Raw genomic sequence first — 24,176 nt, 5'->3', positions numbered from 1 at the left:
CTTTCCCATAGAAGCTGCCCATCAGACCAATGAAGAAGCCACAGGACAACACATTCTATTCAAGGAGGGAACATCAAGGAGGCAAAGATGGTCAACATTCCTAGGTAAAACTATATATATAATTTATCATTATGTTTTTACATGTCTGAATGAACAACTCCCTCAAATCTACATGTAGTGAAAGGCAGTCCTTCATAAAAGTAGGTTCAAACCAATGAGTACAAGCACACCTCGAGGTAATTAGGAGAGAGCCCAGCCAAAGACAGCTGTGAGAAAGAGAAAGCTAGGTGGGAAAGCGCCATCCCTGGCTGTGACTCTACAGTAGTGTGAGGGAAGAAAGCCAGAGGAATGGAATGGGCTGAACCAGCAGTGAACAGATCAAGGAGGCTGACAATTTTAGAACCGGAGAGGGCTGTGAGCGGCTCATTAAACATCCCAAGGAAGGTGTTTTGCTGGTATCCTCAGAACGCTTGCGATAAGTACTCCCGATGTTTTGGTGGGGGAGGGGGTAAGGAAGAGATTGCCAGCTTGGGGTGTCTGTGGGCCCAGCCACTAATGAAGGAACTCATTCTCCCTGAACGAGGGAAAGCCCAACCATCAAGCTAGATGCCTGTCCTCGGAGGGTTTGGGGATATATTTAGGCAGGTGTGGAAGATTTCTGCTCTCTGGCTACTCTCTGTAGGGTGAGCTTGGTGTGGGCAGGGGAAGGGGGGGACAGGGAATGTCTGTGACTCCAGGGGACAAAACAAAGGACTTCAAGACAACTACAGAGAAACACTCATCAGCAGTCAAGCTATAGGGCCACTACTGGTTTCTTACTCGCAACCACCCTCAGAGTGAAAGAAGCTCTTTTGCCTCCACTTGTGTGAGGGTGGCAGAGGTGGGGGTGGTGGCAGAGGTCTAGAGAGGAGAAGGGCTGGGTTGAGGACAGGGTATGGGAGGGGCAGGGCAGGTAGGGGAGCGAGTCGGTATGGGGGTGGGAGAACTGCGAGGGAAGGGAGCATGTTGGGGGTGTTGGTGGGGGTGTAAAACCAGAGGATCGATGAAGGACGGGTGGGGAGGGGTGTTAGCAGAAGGTGGATGGGATGGTGGGGGTAGCCTATAGCTGGGGGCGGCAAGAGAGCAGAGACAGGGGAAAGTGAGGAGGTGGGAGTTAGTTCGATAGGGGGCAGCATGTACCTGGGGGGGCAGGAGGTGCAAGAAAGTGGGGGTGAGCAAGGAGAGCCAGCGCCCTGGGCGGCAGGTGGTAGATGCGGCAGTGTGGCTTGAGAGGCGGAGGTGTGGCGGGAGGAAAGACCCACAGGAAGGAGGCTGACGTTGGCCCTTGCTCAGACTGGGGTAGGGAGAAGAGCTGGGTCTTGCCTCTCTCCTGCCCTGACAGCCTGGCCCAGACTCTGAAGATGCTGGCGAACTCTTATCCCAGGGTGGCAGGAAGGCCTGGGACCCCAGCTGGTGGCCGCTGCCCGGCAGACAGGGTATCAGGTTGTCTCCTCTGGGGCCGGCGAGGGCGCGGCCTGCCTGACCAGGCCGGCCTCACTGCGCCTTGGGCTCCAGGGCTCCCTGTGCTCCCCTCTCCAAGAGCGGGCCCTGCGTGTCCCTGCAGAGACTCCTCCCCACGGCCCACCCCACCCTCGCACAGGCCACTGGCGCAGACCTTCCTCCGTGTCCCCTCCATCGCCACCCTAGGCCAGGGTCGCTCCTTCACTCCCGAGGTCCCCTTGGGACCTTTGCCTTCCCAGACAAGGTGAGTTGACCCCTTCTTCTCCTCCCCATCTTCAGGTGGCGGGGCCTGAGGGGAGAGGGGAAAGGGCAGGAGGGTGTCCGTGGCCCCAAGTGTTTTGAAGAAGATGGAATAATTCAATTCAACAGATAATTACTATTTGCAAGACGCTGCTAAACATGGCAGTTGGTGACCCTGTTGAGTGAGCAGAGCGGACTGGACGATTTTGGTCCTTTGCCAACCTGGGTGGACAGTTATTATCTGTGTTTGATTAGGTCGGGTTTCTGAAACCTCAGTTAGGAGCACTAGTCTGGAAGAATCTGGATGAGGGGCAGAAGTGTCAACACCTCCATGCCTCTCAATATTCCAAAGTGATCTTTCAGTGAGAATGAAGAAGGAGGCGAACAGGCAGTAATAAGTGTGAGGGCAAAAAAAATAAGTAAATAAATAAATAAAGCGTCTCATCCCCTCTTCTAAGTTTTTCTGGCTGGGCTGATAATCAAATTAACAGAGCCAGATTAACAGGATAAAATTCAGTTTTTAATACACATGCATGGGGAATCCATATAAACATGGAAATTTCAAAGACTGAGGCAACATGGGGTATACGTGACATGTTTGCCAATGGTGAAAAGGTTTCGGAAGCGAGAATGCACGATGCTCAGAGAGCTGAAGAAGAGCAGAACACACGAGGCAGGCAAGCTCTGCATAGACAACTCAGGCAATAGGAGGCAGAGGGTCTCTAGCCAACAGGCCCCCGCCTGAAGCCCTCTTATTTGCTATACTTAATTCAGATTAGGCTAAGGGAACATCCTAAGATTTCCTTCCTGAGGCAGGTTTTTCTGTCTGAATGTCTTGAACAGGAAAGAGGAGGGGGGAGGGCCAAAGCTTCTTTCTCAGTCTTTTGTTTCTTAATAACCAGCTTAAAATTGATATCCCAAAAGGCCTCTTCCAGGTGGCGAAACTTTGGTCCCCTTCATAATAATTCTGGCATTCACTGAGCATGGTCTATGGCTGAACTGTGCTGGGTGCTTTATACCTGGCACTTCCACCTTGTTTCCATAACGCCATAGGTTATAAGACACGCCACCAATTTAAAGATGGTTTTTGGGAGAAAAGGAGAACACAAGGACCTTAATACACCATGCATCGTAAGTCAAACTGATTTCAGAAACATATTAAAACGTAATGTAAAAAAAAAGTGAATCTTGAAAGTGAAGAAATAAAAGGTAAGTGTAGTTCTTGCGATAGCTCTAATTAAAGTTATCCCCACTGGTTGGAAGAGTAAATGGGGATCAGTGGGGGAAGGTGTCACCCCTTGATCAAGGCCACAAAACCAGTAAGTAGCAGCTGCAATTGGAACCCAGGTTTGCGCACAGTCAGAGCCAGAATAACCTCCTCAGACGCTGGGCTTTGTCAGCTTTTTCCCAGCCCTGGTCCTTTCTTGACCCTTTTACCCTCAGCTCCTTCCCCTGCCCTCTGAGCAATGAGACTTCCAGGAGGGCTCTGAAATTCATTGAGGGGAAAAGGTACAAAATAGTCAAATTACCATGTTTTTTTTTTTCCACATTCAAATAAAGTCTTTAAAGGGTAAAAACCACGCATGCTAGGTTTTGCTGTGCACTGCAGGAAGTCCGTGAATTCAAGGATCCCAGTATTGCTGAAAATAGAATTGTAAAAAATAAAAGGGGTGGGGGGGGCGAGAAAGTGAAGGAAACTAATCCTATTAAACGTGGTAGCATGTTTTTGTGGCACGCAGGGAGAGATTAAGCACAGGAAAGGGGATAAATACTGCTTCAGTTTCACTAAACTAATGTGACAACTTGTCATTGGAAATCTTTGCAGCTTGTTAGTAGATGGCTAGCTGATTCAGTAGTGTTTTCTATCATTCCCTTTGTGTCTCCCACAAGTTTTTTTTTTTTTTAATTTTCTTTCTTTTCCTGTTTCTTTCTTGCCCATGCTGCTCTTGCTTTTTAATCCTTCATGTCTCCTTCAAGTCAAAACATTTAGCTGGCTCTAATCAAGATTTGGTTTTGAAGATGCCCTTTGACCCTGCATTGCCCAGAGAGCCTGGGGACGGGACTGCTTTCCATCCTTGAGCCAGGGTCTGTCCCATAGCTTGAAAATCGAAGCTTCTGGGGGAAAACTCTCATTTTAGATTTTATTTTTCTGGGGTCGTTCTCCTTTGCCTTTCCTTTTGTTTATTTATTTTTTTGTTTTATCCTCTTAGTCTCCTTCTGCGTTTCTTTCCCAGGCGTCTGTGTCTTTTCTCACTCGCCGCTTCTGTTTTCCTAATTTCCTTCTACTTTCTTGCTTTCCTGCCACTTTCTCCTTCACCTCTTTCCTAAATTTCTTTTCCCTCTTTAATTCACTCCAATTACTCCTATTCTTCCTTCCCTTTATGGAGAAAAGTTATGAATCCTTCACGGTGGTGGTTTTCACATGGAATCTGGTGCCGATGAAGGGGGCAGTGAGGTGGGGAGGGGGCCCAGGATCTATGGTCACAGACATGCAGGGAACAAAAGGCTGATCTGAATCAAGAGGAAGCAAGAATTTTAGGCTTGGTCCCTGTTTCCAAAGCAGGTGTCTGGCTTGTTTGGAAATGTGGCTGACTGTCCCGCTCTCTTTTTTGCCTTGGCATCACTTTCTCCTACCGGCCTCCTCCCTCCCCCGCTCCAACTTTCCCCACTGGCTTACCACCAGAGGCCGAGATGTTGAGTCAATGGAAAAACAACATTCGCCAACATTAAAGGGAGAGTGTTTAGAAAAGGAAGGCCCTGCTGAGGTGCAGAGGAAGCCTGTACATTAACACGGGCCACCTCTTATCTGGGGCAGCTGGGCCCGCGCTGCCTGTGCTGATTCCCTGGCTTTGCCAAGAGGCCTTCAACAGAGGGGCCGCCTTGCGGGGTGCGGGGCTGACGCTTGCCCTTCGGCTTCACCAGCACTTTCAGAGACAAAAAGTCATAGCTTCCCCCCCCCCCCCCACTTTGCCCCCAGGGATTTCATGGGAAAACCTGGACCAATAAGCAAAGTTCTGCAAAGGAAAGCACCCCTCTACGCCTGCTCTGGACACCACTCACCATGAAGCTGGCCCCTCTCACTGCCAGTCCTGAGGACTCCCCAGCACTGTAACGACTGGCCATTCTGATCCGCACGTAAATTATGGGGAAGGACAACCTAAAGTGACCCAAAGGAGAAGAAGAAAAGGCATGTGGCTAGGTTCACCCTGGCTCTAAATTGCTTACCGTTAAGTCTTGAGCCAGCTCCTGATGGAAAGATAAGGTAAATCCCTAATCAGTCAATAATTAACCAAAGCACCATTAATGGCCCAGTCAACCAAATCCTGCTGACACCTTCAAGAACCCTGCTTTAGTGGGAGGGTTAGTTCCAGCCTTTCGGTAGAAATGTCTCCTTAGCCTGCTATAGATCTCGTTCAGGGATTACCATAAAAGGGGTAAAGTTATTCCTGTGCCTGCCACTGAAATCTTTTCTTAGGTTAACTCCTTTGAATAACTTCTAGAAATCTCTCTCTTTCCCTCTCTCTCTCCCCCCTCCCCCCTGCCCCTTTGTCTCTCTCTCTCTCTCTGTCTCTCTCTCTCTCTATTGTATATAGAACAGGCTGAAGATCACTTCTGGTTCTAGGTCAGTTTGAATCACATCCCAGTTATGTTCTGGTTGTTACTATTTTGTGCATCCTGGAGGACCATATTTTCTCTCCTCTGCCTCGCTCAGCTTAGTTTGTGGTTTATTGCCAGTTTCTGTAGATAGATATTCCGATTGCTTGCTTCTCAGTGTACGCTCCTCTTCAATGTGCGATCAAAGGAGAACTGCTTTTTAAGCGATAAGCAACCACACAGCTCTATCAAAGCATGAATGTGATTTTTGAATTTTAAATACGTAAAAAATTAAAAGATTAATTAATATTTGATTTTGATACTTCCAATGGATCAAGTGGTTTTTTTGGTTTGTTTGTTTTTGTTTTTTTTTTTTACATTGTACAAAAGCAAATTTTTAGAAAGGGGGGTTTAGGTAGGTCTTAGTATTTTTTAATTAAAAAAATTATTTTTTGTTTTGCTTTGTTCTGTACAAGATTTAATGTATTACTATAGGCTCGTAGTTATACTACTAGATGAGAAAAATCAATATGTATTAAGTGTGGTTTGAGACTTTTCTAAGGTCAAATTGTAGGTCATGACCATGTGCCAATCGGTGAACTTTGTTCCTCCTTTTATCTGTTCAAGCCACTTGAAAAATGTGTTCTTTTAGATACAAGGGGAATGGTGTATGAGAGTGTGGCTTGATATGACTCCATCTCCATCACAGAAAAAAGAACAACAAAAGGCACACGTTTTGCTACTAAGGTATCAGTGGCGTTATTTCTCCACATTGAAGATGGTTCATCCAGTCACACTTCCGTTGACCGCACAGCTCAGCCTCTGCAAATCACCAACATGTTACTCTCCTCTCCTCGTGGAACTCAGTAGCCTGGGTGCTCAATTAATCTTTGGCTGTTTGGAGGAGTTGCCAATGAGAGGAAATTCCGCCAATGATCTGTGACACCCTTTTCAACAAACATTAATTGAGTGACATTTCTTTTGTTCCCAAATCACCCATCTGTCCTTTCTTATGCAACTTTTGAGTTTCAAAAAGGTAAAAAGCAAGCTTTCTTTCCATCACACATTTGGCCTAAAAAGATAATCTGTGAGTTACACAATATAATCTACTGTAGCCTTGGAAATAGGTCTGAAAGATTCACTAGCCCGAAGCAACATGTTAAATAGAAAACCAGTTAAATTTGGCCTTTTTTCTTTTGGCCCATTAAAACATCTTGCTTTTTTGAAGGCAATCAGTAAATGGTTAGATTCAGTGTTATTGTAATTGTTTGGGGGTACAAATGAAAAACGGAAAAGTAAGGGAGAAAGGGTGAGAAATTTTTTAAAAAATTAGTTGTTATTAAATTTGTATGTAAATACACTTTGGACCCAGTATTCTTAGTTTTTGTGCTATTTTTTTTTATTGTTTTAAAACATCACAAAGTATCTCACTTATAATAGTGCTGTGAGGTAAAACAAAGGACATACAACAAATTGTGGTCCTATCATTTGGATATTAAAATAAGGTTTTTTTAAAAAAGTGGAACTGGTAGCTATAGGTTGAAAGGCATTTTAATTATACTAATAATTTTTGAGTATAATACTCAGGCTAGGAAACCTTGACATTGGCACATTTACTTACATTCATGAGGGAAAAAAAATGTTAACCCCCTCGAGAATTTCTTAACGAAAAGAAAAAATCAATCTCCATCAATGAGCAATATTTTTCTCCCCTAGGGATATTGATTTGAACATTGACTTCACAATGGGTGAGTTATTTCCCTCAGACCCCCTAGTATGAATTGTTAGGTGACGTGTCTTTTATGAGCCAATAAACATGTTAAACATGTTGTTTCTAGTATAGTAATCCCATCGGAAAGATTCCAACTTCTGAATTTGGGCCGGTTTGGCATATTTGAGCTTTTGTACTTCTGTGTTAAATATTTCTGTGGGACAGATTCCAAGTTTAAAAAGCACTCTCTCTCATCTTTCTACCTTTTTAGATGAGGTACGGCTTTTCGCTACTGCTGAGAGAGGATGGGGCAGCAGTGAATACTTCCTTTTGCTGCTTGCTCCTTGACTGCATGTCCTCTCAGCTTGTGTGTGGACCCATGACTCATGTGCCGCCATATAAAGGTCTTCATGTTCTCCCTTTATGCAGTGACACAATATCAGTGTCTCTAATTTTGAAAATGAGCCAGGTTTTCAGTTGACCAGAAAAACCACTATGCAAAGGAATTTCGTGGTAGGTGGGGACGGAGGGCAGGATAGGGAATGAATTCTTGTTACATGAATGACCCTTCTTCAGTTTATCAGTCGTCTGTTTGGATTTGTAGATAACATGTTTTCTTAAAGGGCACATTTAGAGTTTATATCCAATCACTTTGGGCATATGCATCCATTGATTTACATCTCTATCACAGTCAGACACCATGCTCAATATTGGTGATATCACGGTAAATGAGAGCCATCTGAGGCACTCACAGTGTGGTTGGGGAGACATTGGGTAGGGTAGCGATGAACATCATATACTGATACAAAATACTTAGCAGCTCTGAGGCTTATCTCTGTGGCAGTTTGGAGTATCAAGGGAAGAGGTGAGCCTACGCAAGTAATTAATCAGACTCTGGGCTTAGGAGAGGAACGGAAGTGAGTTCATGTCCCTGTTGCATAGTGAGAGAAATTTTGAGGAAGTCACCATACCTCTCTGAGCCTTAGCTTCCTTGTCTGCAAGTTGGGGATTTTAGCAATACCTGCCTTAAGCGATTGTTGTGAAGATTAAATGAGAATGCATAAGAAGGCCTTAACACTGAGCCTGGCACAAAACAGGTACTCAGTAAGTAAGCCACCATTTATCTTAATCCGCTTTTATCGGGTGCCTCCCTCACGGGCAGACCAGCAATTTGTTCGGAGTCTCCATGAGGGTGGACAGGGATAGAATGACAAGCAGCTTGTGCATGACCTGGAGGGGACACTCTGCCTCTGGGCATGGGGAGCCTGAGGTGGCCTCTTACTGTTGGAGCTCAAAGCATCCAGGGCGGCCTGGTGGTAGAAAGGGCAGCAAAATTTGTCCTGACAGACAAGGAAGAGCCTAATGTTGTAGTGATGGCCTCAGAGCAAGAAAGAGACAGGCAACATGTTCACTGCGGTTTTCTGAGTTCCTGCTAACTTTTCCCCAGGGGCGCTTTGTCCACCTGCAGCTAGGTTCTAGTCTCTCTTTTCTTTGGGAACCAAGACTCCCTCTCATCTTGGTGCTGTGACCACCCACCCCATGTTGCCTCTTGCGATGTGGTGCCTTGGCAACATGCTCAATAATATGACTAAGTCTTCATGCGTCCCTCTTCTCCCCATGCTGAAATATTCCAGCTACTTCTCATGCCCAGTTAATGTCAGAATGCACAGATTAAAATGCTCACTTTCTGTTGATTAGAGAGATTCATAATTTGGGAATTGTGCTATGTCTCTGCTTAAGCTCTTCACATTGCTCTTAGGATAAACCCAGCCTGCAGAACGTGCCCTACAAGATTTTGCATAACCTGGCTCCTGTCTGCAGCTCCTGCCTCATCTCTTAAAATCCTCCCCACTCTCCCCATGTCTCCACGTCACGGACCTTCCTTTCCCTGTGATTCCAACAGCACAAGCACCTTTCTTCACATGCACCTCTTTTTGAGAGCCTCCTAACCCCTTCTCAACCTTCTCTTTATTGAGGGTCCAACTTAAATGTCTGTTGCTCAGGAAAGGCCTCCCTCATTTTGTAGGTTAGAAACTCTCACTTTACACGCTCATAACGCCTATAGTTTTCCTTTATCCTGCTTCTCGGAATTGAGATGAGTAAGTTATTTGAATGTAAGTCTTGTTCATTGAATGGATATCTTTTGAGCCCTTGGTGTGGCCTAGGTGTGTCAGGAAAACCACACAGTGAGACAGTCAAAGTCCTTGCCCATGGCACCTGCCTTTTAATAAGTGAGACAGTCAACAAGAAACAAATATAAGTATGAAGCCTTGTCAGGTTGAGAGAAACATTCTGAAAAGAAGCAAAGCTGGGTGGGTGAGGGGACAGAGAAGACTGGTGGTAAGTTGGGGATAATAAGAGGGAACAGCTGCAGTTGTCTTGTTAAGTGTAGAATCCCAATACCCAGCACAATACCGGAATCTAGAAAGTACCTGACAACCATTGGCTGAATGAGAAACGTATTGGTTCAGATAAACCCAAAAAGGCAAAGGGTAATGAAGAGGGTTAATGAGGTTGTATAGTTATGCTTATTTCTCCCAAGTTCCCCGACTGCATCTGGGACAATGTCGTCTGTGTGTTTACTCCAAACCCAATATGGGTTCACATCAAACCTAATTTCCTGTTAAAGTTGATTACAGTCACACCTTGCATAGGGTAGCATTGCATACTTTCTTCTTAATTACCAAGGGCAAAATAGCAACTGGCTGGTGAATGAAATATTTATGCTTTGAAGTACTGGTGCTCTAATCAGTTTCTATTTATACTGATGATCAACTTTTTCTCAGTGAGGAGGAGGAGGACTTTTTTCTGTGATCTGTGTGCTTCTAAATGACTAATGAAGTCAATCTGGGCCTGGCAGATTTTGCCACGACTTGGACAGACGTGGTTCTCATGATGCTGTGTTCCTTCTCGGCTTGCTGGCTCCCTTGTTCCCACTGCAGTGATCTCGTTATTGGCATTTTGCTTTCAAACTGTCATCTTCCCCATTTTTTCAGTGGGGAAATCCGTGCCTTTGTGTAGCTTAAGTCCGAGCCTTATCTTCTTAAAGGATATTTTGAAAAGTAAACATTTCCCATTAGCTTACTTTTGTTTTCATTTTGGTATAAAAGGGGGAGAGGGGAATTCATGATTTCATAATTTTCTTCTTTAGTTTGAATGAGACAACTGGGCTTTGGGGGTCAGTTTGAATTGAGATCCAGGCAAATTGGGTCCCTTCTCTAGAGCTGGTTTTAAGAAAATCGAAGAGCATGAAGGAAACAGACAATAGGAGGGGCTCCTTCCCCGTCTCTGGATCCTCACACACCTTTATTTGTGCTGTCACTGGGCCGCACTTCTCACAGGACAGTCTCATTCCCTGCCCTGGGGCCTTTTCTTGCTCTGCCCCGAGGTAGGACTTCGTTGCTGTGTTTGTATCACTCTTTGGACAAGCAACACCAATCGAAGTCTATGCTCCAAGTTCATGTTGGCTCCAATCCAATCTATTTTAGTTGTCCCACCCCCTCTCTCTGTGCATCACTCTCTTTATCTCCACAACCAGATCCCAAACTCCCCAACAGAAAATCACATATTTTCTATCTGCCATTGACCAGCTCTCCCTCCCCTCCCTTCCCAATGCATAACAATGAGATCTTCAAACAGTCACTACTCTCAGGATCGGTTGAGAAAAAGATTGGAGAAAAATGGAATATATCCCTATCTCCACACTGTTTCCTTCCATCTTACCAATGTATTTTTTTATTTTTATTTTTACTTCCCGACTCCAAGCCTCATAATGTCTGGGAAACGTCTGCTTTGTTGACCAAGGTTGGCCAGAGTAAACATGTTTAATGAATCCTTGTGGAAGACAGGAGTGAATGTAAAGGAGGAGGAGCCTATTCAGGGGGGATTTCCGTGCACTGTAAAGAAGAGAAAGGAAAGCAAACTTCGGTGGTTTTCATTTTTAACTATGGGCCAGTTGATGTGGACTCAGCAATTCAATGAACTGCATTCATCAATTTTTGTCCCTGGGGTAGAGTCATGAGACTAAGACCCAGAATTCTTGGTCCCACCCCATTTGTGGCATTAACACACACACACACACACACACACACACACACACACACAAAACCTTGGCATATTTCACCAACCAGGTTTTTTTTTCTTTTTTTCTTTGTCTCAAAGAGGCTCAGCTGAACACTAGATTCCTCACCCAGTGCAACAATCAAAAATTCAGTAAACCTCAGCTGCCTCAGATGATGTCACAGAGCCCTTAAGAATGCTCACTGCTGAGTTGGGCACAGGTCCAGCAAACACAATTCTTTCTGCCAGTTATTCAGGGTCTTTGACAGGTTAGGTGGTCTTTTTTCTTTTTCTTTTTCTTTTCTTTTTTTTCATCCTCTTAAAAGGCAGTTCAGTTTACCTCTAAGCAAGACATTAGCTCTGGCTGCCCCAAATAACATTTTAATTGAAGTCTCAGTCCAAACAAATGCCCAGCCTCTTTATTAACCCCAACAGTGTAATTTTTCAGCCTCAGACTGATTCAGGGGGAAACTGTCTCACTTAAACCGCCATGCAACGGAACATGACAGTTTTCCTCAATCAGTCTCTTTTCTGACCTTAATTTGAACCTTAATCTCTTTTAACCATGTTCTCTTTATTAGCTGCTCGTAGCCGTGGCACAATACTAATTTTCCTGTTTTTAGACTATCGGCTTACAAAGGTATTTCGCTCCCCCTTCTGTCCCCAAATGTAACCAAGATTTCATGGACCTTTTTGATAAAGGGAAGCTAATGCTTATTCTTAACATTTTTTAGGTTTAGTCATTTAAATAGCTGCTTCGCAAAATGTTCTATAGAATCTGAGAGTGTATTTTTGAGGTACATTAAAGTTTACATACAAAAAAAATACACTTAATGGTCATAAAAACCTAACAAGTCTTTTAAAGGATTATGAAATATTTTTCATCAATACGCAGGTCCACATTAATAAAATAAAGTAGAAACTAAGGTTATTATCTTGATAATTCAGGCAGAAACAGTATGTTTTATTAGAAACCTCTCGTTTTTGGGAGGAGACCTGAATTACACAGATAATTGCTTCAATTCCCTTCTTCATTTTTATGCTTAGATATAATCAATGAGTAATGACAGAGAAAATCACTTTTTCCTATGATATCTTTCCATTTTTTGACATTGGTAAAATGATCCAATTTTTTTTTTAAAGCACCCTTTTTAATAACAATGAAAAACAAGCCCATGTTTCTATTTGGAGCTTACCTTAATATAGCAGAACTATATAGGTAGAAAAACAGTGCTTAAGATCTTGTGCTCAACTGGATTTATTATAGGTTTTTGTACTTTCTGGCATTAGCATGAAAGCATAGTGGTTATTATTCTTTATAACGTAATTGTAGGCTTTGTATCTAGTTTCCCCTCTGTTCTCTACTTAATACAATAGTTTGTTGATTGCAAAAATTACATTTCTGTGACTTTAAAGTCCTAGAACTAGGATTGCCATTGAAGGCTGGAGATTCAGCCTCGTGTTTAGAAGACAGGGACCATGTGCCTTCTGGGTGAGAGGAGGTAGGCAGCTGGGAACAATTGTCTGTCCCCTGCAGTGTTCAGTGGCATTAGCAGCGTGCTGGCATGATAAACTTTGCCTTCATTTAACTGGTTCAAACAATTAGTGGGATTGAATCAGAGTTCTCCCGGATCATAGTTTATTATATGTTATTAAATTCCATTATTCAAGAAGTTGCTGCTTTGATTGTAAAACTTCCCGACATTTCCCACAAAGCTCCCATCTCCATTCCTTGAGTACTTCCTTTTATGTTTACCTTGTGCATCTCTGATAGGCAAGGTTTCTTTTTTCTTCTCTTTCCCATTGTTACTTATTTAAAGAGCTAAGAGCTAATTTGAAAATACATCTTAGAAAGGGCAACAAAAATGAGATGTGAAAAAAAATGGATGAAGATTCTTAATTAGTCCATTATTTGACACGCACGATTTAACATGGTATGCTTAGCATTGTGCATTCCCGAAAAGAACAAGGCTCTTTTTTTTTTTTTTTTTTTTTTTTTTTTGTATCCCAAACTTTAACTCGCCCTCATTCATTATATCCCTTCTTGTCACTTTCCATTAGCTGATTGTGACATCCTTTGCTGGAAGGGCGAGCAAGCAGATTACTTCCAAACTGGTGTAAGTGACACTCAAAAGACTGCCCTAAAGGGAGTTCTGTGATAGCGACAAGCTCCTCAGCCCCTGGAGTTGGAGAATGTCATTTCAATAATATGTTGGAGTCCATTGTCACATCATTTTTGTAGCATGTTGTTAACTTCCCAGAAGTGGCAGGAGTGGGTTTTCTGCGGGAACTTATGTGTTATAGCATCTACTATTGTTACTGTTTCTGATGATGATAATGATGATGATGATAATAATAATAATTTATTGTGCCAGTCCAATCCTTCTAACTAGCATCTTGAATTTTACAGATGAGGAAATGGAGGACAAAAGAAGTTAAATAAATTGTCCTTTGGTCACACAGCTGATAAGCAGCAGAGCTAGGATTTTAATTGAGGCCTCAAGGTCTTCAAGCTATGCCTTTTTCCATTGCAACTGGCTACACACACTGCTCTAACTTCTAGGAAACTTCGGCATGTCTCTCTAAATTGCAAGGGTAAAGAAATGATCAAAAGAGTGTTTATTTTAATGCAACTGAAAAATATCATCACTAGGCCCTTCTAAATGGAGGCGGGAGATGACTGAACGAGTCAGCAAGGGCTCACGCACACATGCATAGATTGTGCTAAGAAAATACATCTTAGAAAGGACAACAGAAAGTGGAGAATCTGATGCGCTGATCAGACTGGCCCGGCAGAGGTAAACCGTCCCCTAGATCATCATCCCTGTCCTCCACAATCCCCCCCCTACTCCCAAAGGTCCAACTTTGGGAATCACCCTCAGCCTTGGAAGGCTGTTGTCCTGGGAAGAGCTGAATGGTTGCAGATAAAACACACACACACACACACACACACACACACACACACTCTGATACGTCACAGGCAGGACTCTGACATGGACAGATGAGCAGTGCCAGGGCCAATCCCGGTTGTCACTCAGATCCTCAAACCAGCTTTTGGCCTCATATGGCCTCCTGCTCTTGAGAAAACCAAGTTTTCTTCATTAACCAAGTTTCAGCTCCTTTCCTTCATTATGGAAGTTTCAGCTTCTTTTTTTAGTAACCCTTGAAACGTTTTGATCATAAAATAGGGAATAGAGAAATACAGAGCAGTACATTAAATAAAACTTACCTGTCGTTCCACCATCAGAGGAGAGTTTGTAGTCTCATGGTTTAGGCTATAAGCCAGTCGGTGAAACAGGGTGGGATAGACTCTGAAAATCGGACTATCCTTCTTTCAATCTAGACACTGCTACCAGCATGCCACCTCTCTCAGGACCCCCGTTTTGTCATGGGTAAAGTACCTCCCTCATAGGGTTGTTGTGACAATGACCTAATGCATGTCAGGTCGCTGGCCCGTAGGGACCCCTTCCTTCATTCTAGTTGCCATTGCATGGGTGTTGGTCTAGAGTTCTTGTCTTACTTGCTGTTTCTGACCATGCTTCAGCCTCCTGGATCCCAAGCCCATAGATAACTTCACTCTCAGCTGCAATTCTTTCCCTTCTCGATCTGTGTGGTTTGACCAGCCTCCTCCTCACGCCCCGCGAGTGATTTTCTAGGTCTCCAGGTCTTTCCATGTCACCGTAACCGTTACATCAGCATGGCCAGCGTCTTAGTTCCGCTTCTCTTTGCTGGACACATTTCTCCCTGGATGCCCTGCTTCCCTGCCCGGCACCAAGGCAGAGCCTGGGCCACGCCCTTCATTCTCCTCTCCTGAGCTCCTTAAAGGGAGACCACGCGGAGGCCCCGTCTGGAGTCTGTGATCCTAAAGGCAACAGTAGCATCAATCCACACATTTTGGGCTTTTGCTTCCAGACATACAGGGTGGGCAAGGGTAGGTTTACAGCTATTCATATGGAAAATAATAAATAAGTAATAAAAATAATAGAATAAACTCTGTGTTTTGAAGAGTCACCACTGTAAACCTACTTTTGCCTACCCTTGTGTATACTCAATACAGGGCAAGTATATTTGTTTAAACCATTTGAAATGTAAAAGAGGATTTTTAAAATTATCTTTTATTAAAAAAATCCTTCTTTCTCTCCTCAGAGATCTTAGCACCACTGAGAAGGAGGAAATACGTGTATTACATATCTGTATCGATATATATTTTTTTTAACTGGCAGAATGCATGTGATGGGAGAGTGGACAGCCAGGGACAGGGATGGAGGAGGGGGATCACATTTACTGAAACTGAGAGTTCACATGGACCTTTCAGACTTAAAAAAAAAAAAATATTGATTTTACATGCCAAAATCTTGAAAGGGGCTTGACGGCTCACAGCTTTGGTGTGTTTTTCCAGATGGCAGATGCCATTTTGTGTTTTGCATAAACTGACTAAATTTGCTTGCTCTTTGTACTTATTTCAGAGGCAACCATTCTTTGCTTTCAATGGGACAGAAGAGCTCCTTGGCACTGGAAGCCTCCTGGTCTGGTGAGGGAGGAAGGAGGGACTGTTCTGGGGACACATGGGCATCATCCCACTTTCTACATTCAGACTGAGGACGGAGCTTGGGCCGCGGCTTTGGATTCTCATTACCTCGGGGTGGTCTGCCTGTGAGCGAAGCACAGGAGGTAAGCTATGCAGAAGAACTGCCCAGAGTTACCGTTCCAGTTTGCCCATTCTTATCCCTGTGGAAAACCAATGGATTCATTATGCTCTTCTTTCAACCTGCTTACATTCTGCTGATTTCCAGTTGTCATCCTGGACTCAATTCCTCTGTGCTTCACTTTTTTTTTGGGGGGGGGGGGCGGGCGGAGAAAGATGGAAAGAAAAAGAAAAGGATGATAGTAGTAAGTTAACACTTAAACTCTTAAGATCGTTGTGGTGGTCGCATGGATTCTAAATCCATGTGAAGGATTTAGAACAGTGCCTGCCATATAATGAGTGTTCAAAAAATGTTGGCGATTATTATTATTGCTATGATTAATTTCCATGGAAATTTGCATGTTTTTCTTGTTTTCTGCTGTTGGCCCTGTTCTCCTCCCAACATCATTATGCTAACTCTTTCGGTAGTTTCTATGGAAATAGACTGGGGGTAGAGGGGTTAAATGACAGGCTTTGCAGTCAAGTAGAGTCAAGCTGAAGTTCTTCAAGTAACATTTCATCGATGTATCTCCTCAACAGGTATCTCCCAGCCGCAGTCTCTTTATCCATAAAATAGGGATGATAATGACAATATCTGCCTCAACATTTCTGAGAGGATTAAATGAATCAATGCTTGCACAGTGTCTGGCTAATATATAAAGCATGTTGTGTATTGTTATTATTTTTGCTCTTGCACTCACAAGGGTCTTTAGAAACTTGACAAGGCTTCAGGGCTCTGGCTTTACATCAACTGACCCACCAGAAAAGAGGGCAAACACAGAAATAGAAAGATGCTGTGAGGCTGTGACTTTATGGGGACTCTGACAAATGATCAAACAAAATTGACAGTGTTGAGCCTTGCCTCACATGGATTTCAGTTAAAGTTAGAAAATTCACATTTCTGAGCAGGCCAATCCCAACTCATGACATTGGGGATTTTTCCAAAGGACAGGAACTGTTGGGATAGGAACTAAAGGCTTTTCTTCTGTTCTAAAGCCCCCAAATAAAGCAAAGAATGAGGTAGGTTCTGGGGGAAGAAATAGCTACTCATGCTGGTTACCTCTCATGGAGGAATGTGGCATGTGCATATTATAGAATGTTCCCACTTCACGTTTTCAGAAATATATATTTAGTTCTTCCCTCAAACTGAAAATGGATGGAAGTGGCATCTGTGACTGAAAGAAAGCTCCCTAAACACTATGATTGTGTTCTTGGACAGTTGAAAACTGTGTAAATGACCTTTTCCTGCCTCATCCAGCAGTAATGACTGGTCTCTATCAGTATGTGACTGCTCTCTGTTAACAAGTGAATAAAGAGAAAACAGCTGAATACTTGAAACTTTTCCCCCAAAGCCAGCAGGAAACCTGAAGAAAAGGAAGAACATGGAACAGGGAAGTGTATTTTACAAATAGCTACGATCTTGCATATATTTTGTTTGCCCTCTTAGATTTGTTTTAACCTCCCCATTGCACTGTCTGTTACTTATAAAGTAAGAATCAGATGGGATTTGATTTGGAAGGAAAAGACACAGACATGACTTATTTTTCACATCGACAAGATGACAGCCCATCTTTTTCTCTTGACCTCATGCTTAGAAATGGCTCGGAGAGTGGAATGCTGTAATTAATGATCATTAAACAGTGAAATAAGAGAGGAAAGTTAAGATCAAATAAGAGACAAAAGAGAGAAAGTACATGTCAAAGGAAAAAGGAAGAGAAGTTGGAAAGAACAGGAGGAAGCTCTTATTAATGTGGGGGAATAATAGCATACCACACCAAATGAAAAACCCCCTAAAGCTTTATAGTACCGTGACAGAGATGGCTATCCGACCAGTGAAGATTTATCCTCCACTTCCACAGTATAGAGATGTTTTGGGGAAGCAATTGCTCAGCCAGAGACTACATTTCCCAGCCTTCTTTGCAATGACATGGGAGCCTGTGACTAATTCTTATCAGTGGAAAAGAAGCTGAATTGAAGAGACGTGTGTCACTCTTGTTTTCAGTTAACATTGTGTCTAGTTTTTTTCTTCTCCCTACTCCCCTTCCCCATACGTTGCCCTCTCCATCTTCTGGCTGGACAACCTTGATGTCATCCATATCTAGAAGATGTGGAGCCATTACCTGGAAGGAATCTGATCCCTGAATGACTTGTGAAGGAGTGGAGCCCAGGCTAGCTGCCCAACCAAGAATATCCACATTAGACTTTTTGTGAGTGAGAAGTAAATGTTGGTAGGTTAAACCCCTCTAAGCTTTTGGGGATTGCTTGTTACATCAGCAAGCATTACTTGCCTTGACTAATATGGAAACTGGTATCAGCAGGGTGCTCTAGAAGCAAGTGCTTTTTCTTTTCATCTTTGTTTAAGAGCCAGTTAATGATTTCCTGATATTCTATTTTTCTTGTATTGTGAAAAGCAGCCAGTAACAACCAACACATGCTCTTTTTCACCTACAAGCCCAAGAGTCATGTGGTCTGACTTTCAAGTTCCTAAAGGCAACAGTTTTGCCCAGTGTTTTTCCACTGCCCGATATGGATCTCCAGCCGTCGAGCCTAATATATCTGCTTCCAGCGATCTGACTACAAAGGCGATGCCTCATATTTTAGAGTTTTGTTACAGGACACCACATTTGGCACCAAATATGACAGTCTCGTTTAGTCAGAAAAATAGAAGCCGCTTATGGCAGACATAAGGCAATGTGTTCACCAAACCATTTCTCCTCCCTGGGCACAGGGGAAGACTGCAGTCCCCTCTTCCTTGCAATTTAACTGGGACCACAGGACCAATTATTTATTTATTTATTTATTTATTTATTTATTTATAGTCCTTACCAAAGGACATGTTTCCATTGGTTTGGGGGGTAGGGGGAGAGAGAGAGAGAAACATTGATTGGTTGCCTACCTTACATGCCCCAACCAGGGATTGAACCTGCAACCTAGGTATGTGCCCTGACTGGGAATTGAACTGACAACCTTTCAGTGCATGGAACGATGCTCCAACAACTGAGCCACACATCCAGGGCAGAACCAACTTTTTAATGGAATGTAAACAAGCAGAAGTATTGTGCCACATTTGGTCCAGGGAATTAAGAGCACATGTGTTTTCTCTATGTTCTCTCTTCCTTTTCCTCAGCGATCTTGGATGACGTGTATTCATATAGTGTAGTTACAAGATAGAAGCCACTCAGTCTACATCCTGAACAAGAAATAATCTGTACTTTGTTATGCTGCTCAGAGTTGGGGCTGGTTGATTACCAAAATATGCCTATCCCATTCTGACTTATATATTAGATATATTTCCATGATGAAGAAATTCCATGTAAGGAATTAGAGGTTTACAGAATCATTGGGAGAGCTAGGGAGTAAAGGCCAAGGAGGTTGTTACTAACTTTCAGGGAATCTGAAGTAAAGGAATCCCCAGGGAAGCCAAGTTGCCACTAACGATCTCAGCTACCTGTAGCACCCAGGGGTGGCGATGCTCAGGGGGATGCTCAGCAGCAGACACCTAGCCCCTAACTCTGCTGTCTGCCAGTGCCCACACATCTACTTGTAGCTACTGATAAAAACTGCCTTTGCCTTCCACCTTCCAAGGATTCTGCCTCTCAGTGGCAGATTACACCAAGAATCCTCCTGGCAAGGGACCCTGGGAAATGTAGTTTTCAGGCTCTCGGACCTGTAGTTCAGAAGAGACCTTAGAACAAAGATGCTTCGTATTGAGTCTCAACAAAAAATGTCTGGCACAAGCTCTCCTTTGTCTTTCCCTTAGGAAATTCAAGTTTCCCTCCACAACCCATTTTCTCTTGGAAGCTCCTTGGGGGCAGAGCTTATGTCAATTCTCTATCCCCAGTGCCAGGCCATACCAGACAATAAGTTGTCCTGAATTGATTTGACTGGAATGACAACAGAATAAGTAGCAAATAAAGTTGTCCTCATGTGTTTAAGTCAGATTTCAAAGACTCCTGTCCACAGAATCTGATAATTCTCCCTAATGACTGCCCTAGGTTCTGCCCCTGCTTAAGCCATCTTCCGTCCTAGCCTGCTCAGAGTGGCCGTGGGGAGCTGCTTGCTCAACAGGTGACCTGGGGTCCTCTCTGCACAGCCAGAAGGAGGAGGATTCGACAGTAGCCTAGTTTATTGGATTCATGGAGACTGTCAATCATATATTTTTTGTTTTAGACAGCATTCTCAAGTTGGCTCTGTAGAATTACAAAGTATTTCTGTATGTTGTTCATTTGGTTTTGAACACTACCCTTGTGCTCTGGCAGGGTTGGGACCTCTTTGGGAATGTGAGATTTTTGAGTACACATGGGGGCAGGTTTTGGAGTATCTCAGTGAAGGGCAGGTGGGGTGGGTTTGAATGTTAGAAAGGACCTGTTCAGCCATAAGGAAAGGATGCTCAGGAAAGGGAGGGCCAGACCCTGGTGTGATTTCATCTGGAAAGGTACAAAGTTAAAGCTCTGTGGAAGATTAAAGACATCCTCTTGAATATTTATTTTCCTCACCAAAAAAAGGGTAAACCTATTGTGCCCACGGTAAAAATAATGATAGAATGACTCTGACTTATTTACACCCATTAAAGAAATGAAAGATATGGATCATGTCACTAATTAATCTTTGTATCATCATAAGGTGGTGCCTGTATCCAGCTGACGAGTGCTGTGTGCATAACAGCACAATTATGGGGGATGTGGTGAGGTAACAGCTGCCAGTGCCCGGCATTTAGCCTCTCTTTTCCATCCCCACCCACCCTGATCTTGGGCTATATTTAGTAGTTTTACACAGTGTACCTGGACCAAAATCTTCTTTACAAAATTAAAAGAATAGAGGGAAGAGTTAGAGTCTTCATAGCAAAATCAGGCTCCACAAGATCTATTTCCCTTGATTACCCATGGTCCTTGTTAGTTAGTATATTTTCTCTTACTTTGCACCTAGACTCACGGCTGAAACACAATCATGAGTTTACTTTGTATAAAGGGAAGTAGGGCATTGAGCAATCATCTAATGAATACAGTCAAGATGGTTAGTGAATCTGGAAAATTCCACTCTCAAAAAAATTACTTTCTCTACTCTGTAGCAGATTTCCTCTTGGCCTTAATTATCCACAGAGTTGTCCAATTTTCTGATAATATTTATGTTGTTGACATCACCTTAATAATTTATTTAATGGATTCATTGGGTTTATTTAGGAACCCTTTATTCTAAGTGGCTTCTTTTATCAATTAACATTAGAACTTTAATCAATAAACATAGAACGTTTTTCCCCAGTTATCTATTGCTGTACAACGAACCACCCAGAACCTAGTGACTTAATGAAACAATGTATTATCACTCTTGGTTCTTGAAGGTGATGGGCTCAGCCGGGCAGTTCTTACTTTGAGTCCCTCATGGGTTTGCAGTCAGGTGGTAACTGAGGCTAGAACTATCTAAAGGTTTCTCCATTTATATATCTGTCATTGGGTTAGTTGGGAATATCTCTCTCTCTCTATGTAATTAGCTTGGGTGCCCTCAGAACTTGTTGTTTTTTTGGTAATCAGCCTTCTTATGTTGAGACCAGCTTCTTCCAGCGCAAGTGTTCTAAAACATGCTGGTAAGAGCGGCAAAGCCTCCTCAGACCTAGCCTTGGAAGTCTTCTTTTTGTCAAAGCAGTCACTAACCATCCCAGATTCCAGGTGTTGGAGTAATAGATTTCACCTCACAAAAGTAGAATGGCTTGTGCATTCAAGGAAGGAAGGGACTGATAGCGGTCATTTTAATGACAAGCTGCCACAAGCACCTACTATGTGACATGCACTATGATAGGTGCTGGGGAAAAGTGTTGAACAAAACAGGCATAGGCTCTGTCCTTGTGGAGATTAAAATCTAGCTTAATTAAGTTTAGTTTGACTTGACAGTTTCTACAATCAACTGCTAAACAGTAAATCTCGATCCTGAGTGTATTGGGTTATGAGGCTGACAAACAGCTATGCTGATAATTTGTGGCTGGTCATTTTGGGGCTCTCTGGTCCACAGCTTGATGATCAGACTGATGAGCTGATTCATCTATGCATCCCTTAAAACATGGTTGGAGCAAAGCAGACATTCACCTCTGGCTTAGCATGTTGAGTTCCTGCTGTGCAGGGGGACTGAAAGGAGCTTTTAAACTCATATCAGGGGATACAAGAGAGGCTGAAAAATCCGATTTTGCTCCTCATGCGCTCCCTCTTTGGAACAGTTCAGGTGCAGGGCAGTGGAGTGACTTGTGACAATCACAAAGCAGGAGGGGAACCCAAACAACACAGGATAAACTGCACAAGTGGTATCTTTGCGTTTCCCTCCTGAGAGTTATCTTCTGGAGAGAAGGATTTGATTATTTGCTTCATTTTTCTTCTCCTTTGTGTCATTAAAGGAAGGTGAGCTAAGATCATTAAGTGAAAGGAGTTTTCAGAGCAGGAATGTTGACAGAATTGGTGCTGTTCAGCAATCCTCAGGTCTTATCATTTTTGGCACAGTTCATGTCCTTTCAGTGGTGACAGTGAGGAGGGATTGGGGGAAGGGGCTCATGATGACACAAGAAATACCTTGATATGGTGGAAACAAAGGTCAACGCCTGAAAAGGTCCAAGGGCGGGCAGTATTCCTATGCACACTTGTCACGTTCTCTGCCACGGAACTATTGTGCCTTCTTCTGTCTGTATATCCATGTTATCTCACAGAACATGAAAGGACATTCTACAGCATGTTTCAAGCAAAACTAAGTTTCGGCTCAATTGTGATATTACAAGGCTCCTCCGTCAATCCATTAACTTTAATATCATAGATCATACTTCATCAATATGGATACTTTCCTCACACTGGTGATTCTTGGGTCCCCTGCTTACGATTTGCTAAATTAAAATTCTTCCATTTGTCATGCCATTTATTTATCTATCTGAAATGCCTGTTCCTACTTTCTCTGGATATTCATAACATTTTAATTATAGCCTGCTCTTCATTTGTCCAGTACATACTTATTTGATGCGTTGTGTGTTATGTTCTTTTGTGTCTGCTGATAGATTTATTAGTTTGCAACTTTTGGGGGGCACCTGATTTGCCCAACTGTATGGTAAACTGAATGATGGCACGAGCTTCTTTGTAGACACAAGTATACGTGTATGTATACGTACATATACAGGAGATGTCTTTCAGCAGCTGATTGAGATGCTTCATGCTCCATTTTCCTTTCTTTTTATAATGTACAACCAAGTAGACTGCCTGATGAATTAGATAAATACTTATGTCTAATGGGTTATTTAGGTTTTTAAAGCACCTCAACTTCACATTTGCAAGATTAAAAATAATCTAGGTTACTACTCACCTGGGAAAATATTTTTCATAAATTCATGACAAACGTTAAGTTCTTGAGCTATATGTGAATACTTGCGGTTGATTATTTAAGGTAAAACTGATTTTTAAAAAAATTACAGAAGTCTTATTCCTCAACTTGAGGCTACCTGCTATGCCTTTGAATTTCCATGTCAGTCCGTGGGAGCTTATTATCAAGATTTGTTTTTACTAGTTGAGGGAGTCACAAGCATGGCTTGGAGGACTTACATTTCCTCCTTTATAATGTCTAAGCATCCTCTGCTCTGACTCCTAAATGAACGTGCAATTTTAGAAGAAACTTGGGGTTGGCCTCAGGAAAAAATCTCCTGGTCACCATCCCTACTCTTCCTTCTTCTAACCAATTTGCTGTCCCTAAAACCTTTCTATGCACAAACTTTGGTGCTGCCCCTGCCTTTTCACTACCAAAGAGGCTCCCTCTTTGTCTCATTTCAGGGCCACCAGGAAACATTTTCCATCCTCCAAAAATCATGGATTGTTTTGCTATTCCTGGTATTACATTAACATGAGATGAAGCTTTCTTCTCATAATTAGGTATACACTTAAAATGCAAATCCTGCTGGAAGTATTAATACAATGGTGAGTCTTTATTCACTAAAAATGATAAGGACTGTTAGCAGATCTTTTCTTGAGAACAGGTTTTGGTTAGCGCAAGGTGGTGATTGGTTCTCAGGGAAGACATGTCACAGCAATCTTAAAGCAGTGGGTTCAAAAGTAAGAGATCCACACCCCATGGAGAATCCAAAATGATCCTGTGCAGAAAGAACATATTAAACCTTCTATTTAATTCTTTATTTCATCTTAAATAAAGAATTTTGGGGGGTATATGTTGACACACAGTACAGTCATACATATGTAATTTATAAGTAAAAATACACAGGTTGGATATGACTTAATTTTTTTTCTTTTGGTTGAGAGAAGTTCATGACCTAAAAGTTTAGAAAACACTGCTTATGAAGGACGAATGTGACTAAGGGCTTCCCGATACTATGTGAAGGAATAGGAAACAGTTACAAAACTAGGGTTTGCAACCTCA

At 42.8% G+C, this 24,176-nt stretch overlaps 1 long non-coding RNA gene across 1 annotated transcript; it reads left to right on the top strand.

Annotated features, from left to right (window-relative positions):
• On the top strand, positions 1 to 23,698 carry LOC129081962 (uncharacterized). The gene is made up of 3 exons (XR_008530355.1): positions 1 to 104; positions 15,571 to 15,775; positions 23,576 to 23,698. It is a non-coding gene; the product is annotated as an uncharacterized LOC129081962 (long non-coding RNA).
• The last annotated feature ends 478 nt before the right edge of the window (positions 23,699 to 24,176 follow it).

The sequence above is a fragment of the Pteronotus mesoamericanus genome, unplaced genomic scaffold (genome assembly GCF_021234165.1).
Source record: "Pteronotus mesoamericanus isolate MK-2021 breed Mesoamerican mustached bat unplaced genomic scaffold, CSHL_Meso_final scaffold_1186, whole genome shotgun sequence".
In the NCBI taxonomy this organism is placed as follows: domain Eukaryota; kingdom Metazoa; phylum Chordata; class Mammalia; order Chiroptera; family Mormoopidae; genus Pteronotus; species Pteronotus mesoamericanus.
Note: the sequence above shows the minus strand (reverse complement) of the source record. Positions and strands in the feature narration are given on the sequence as shown.